This window comes from Hevea brasiliensis, chromosome 10 (assembly GCF_030052815.1).
Source record: "Hevea brasiliensis isolate MT/VB/25A 57/8 chromosome 10, ASM3005281v1, whole genome shotgun sequence".
NCBI classification, from domain to species: Eukaryota; Viridiplantae; Streptophyta; class Magnoliopsida; order Malpighiales; family Euphorbiaceae; genus Hevea; species Hevea brasiliensis.
Genome location: NC_079502.1, coordinates 2,908,157 through 2,910,478, shown reverse-complemented (window position 1 = coordinate 2,910,478; position 2,322 = coordinate 2,908,157). Strand labels below are relative to the sequence as shown.

General features: G+C 37.3%; 1 pseudogene; it reads right to left on the bottom strand.

The window, feature by feature from the left end:
- The window catches only part of LOC110660150 (3-oxoacyl-[acyl-carrier-protein] reductase 4-like), a 4,320-nt pseudogene extending 2,286 nt beyond the window's left edge, over window positions 1-2,034 (bottom strand).
- Window positions 2,035-2,322: the final 288 nt, after the last annotated feature.

Genomic DNA, 2,322 nt, shown 5'->3' with positions numbered 1-2,322 from the left:
TTTTCATCATGATTTTGGCTGCTGCCTGCAAAGAGTGCATTACCTCAGTTTAAATAAGAGAACTCACATATACAATAGAGCAATTAGTTGGGTCTTAATGCAAGTACCTGTGTGCAAAGGAATACACCTGTGAGATTCAGATCAATAACCTCCTGCCACAGAGATTTCTTCATTCTCATCAACAGTGTATCACGTGTTATTCCTGAAACCAAGTTAAAAACATTAGGGAGACCAAAAAGAAAGCAATAAATGGTAAGAAATAAAGTGAGTTGTTTTCACCTGCATTATTGACTAGTACATCAACTGTTCCCCAAGCATCAATAGTCTGCAGATCCAATAATGAGTCAAATCATGAAGCATCCCATAATTAATTAATATCATTAAATTAAACCAACAAAAGGAACATTTGCTCACAGTTTTCATCATTGATTCCACATCAGCTTCTTTTGAAACGTCACCCCCAAAAGTGAGAGCCTGACCACCGTAGCCTCAATCTGCAAGATATAATCACAGAATTTCAGTAATCATTTCAATCATGCAGTATGAGTTAGCGACATTGCCATTATCCAAAAAAAATAAGAGTTAGCAGCAGCATATAAAAGAGGCAATTTTTTTTAGTGAGGGAAGTAACACAAACAGCATGAATAAAAGCCAGTCAATTATAGTCCACAACCATTTCATCCAGAATACATGAGTGCTATTTTTCATTTTTTCTTATTCTTCAACTTCCAGAATAGTTTTCGCCAAGTTCAGACAGAGAGAGGACATGTGGCAAAACAACAGAATAAGAAATCCATGACTAAATAAGAAACAACAGAACAAAAAAGGGGGTCATTCTTATATTTTGGGACTGACTAATGACTAGGATTATAACAAATCCTATACAAGTATTCACATGTAACTTCTCAAGAATAGTCATTCATCTCTTTGGAAACTTCCTCAGCCTCTTTTGATGACCTGGCATAATTTACCAAGACCTGTAATAGCAAAAAGATAACCACAATAATGAATCCAGAAGTAAACACAAATGAAGAAATACAACACTACACTTAACAGTATTCAGAATACAGTTAATAACAGGAAATGTGCATGGAAGGCTTTAGAACACTATTTAGGAGATAAGATAACTAACAGAGCTAAACAACTCCTCAGCATTAAAATCATTTTCAAAAAACCAAAGGAACCACAATGGTAACCACAACTCCATAATATCAAATAATTTGTCTCCATGGATTAAAAGGCGTTCAACATATGAAAAATTACAGTGCACAAAGATGATAATTGACTGCATATGCCTATTCGTACATAAATAAATAAACAAATAACTACTTTCCAGCACGAGCTTCTGCTCAAAGTAAGAATGCCCTTGAGTAAGAAGCAATTCAACTAGCCTGACCCTACAACCAGCTTTTCCCAAGGACAAGGCAGTTGCTTTACCAATACCTCTAGAAGCTCCAGTCACTACAACAACAGGCGCTTCCTCCTTCTGAGTTGACTCCGCGCTTGCTGCTTCAGCAGTAGCAACCTGAGCTCTTACGCCTGTATGTGTGTAATCACAACCAATGAATCAAGTAGATATCAAAAAAAAAATTGACAAATTAGAGGTTTATGTTTCTTTTTTTTCCAAATCCTTTCTCAGAAAACTATAAAAGCGAAGAAAAATAAAATACCAGAGGAAGCAAAAGAACTCCTTGATGTACACTGGAGGCCAATACGAGGCTGGAGTTTTCCAAATCCGGTAGTAATCGGAGACCATTGACGGAACTAACCAAATCTCTGGTCACCAGAACTTCCGAAATTGGCGGAGATTCCGGCAGATTTGAAGGCAACGACGTTGGTTCCAGCAACAGAAGCAGCCATGACGAGAGCTCCGAAGGGCCTCTGAAGAATGAAAGAGGAAAAAGGCGTAGAAACGAGGAGGAAGAGAGTATTAGTAACAGAAGAAGCCAGAAAAGCTCTTTGGCTTTGGTTTTTGTAAGGCAGAAGAAGAAATGTGTTTTTCCCTCCTCCTTTGGGAGCTCCTGAGACTGGTACGGCAACGAGGCCTTCGTGAGTGTCTCTACTTGATGCGTTACATTAATGGATCTGCTTTTGTGATTATTTACCATGCAACCATTGGGCTTGAAGTGGCCGTTCACTGTAAGGCAATTGCAACTTGATGGCAAATTCGTAATATCTGATATGTTAAGGTTACTTAGTGGGATTTCACATAATTAATGAAAACCAAATAGTCGTCCAACTAATGTCGACCCATTATCTAGGAAACTTTATTTTTTAAAATTTCGAGCTTGATTTAAAGAAATATTTAAATTTAATTTGAAT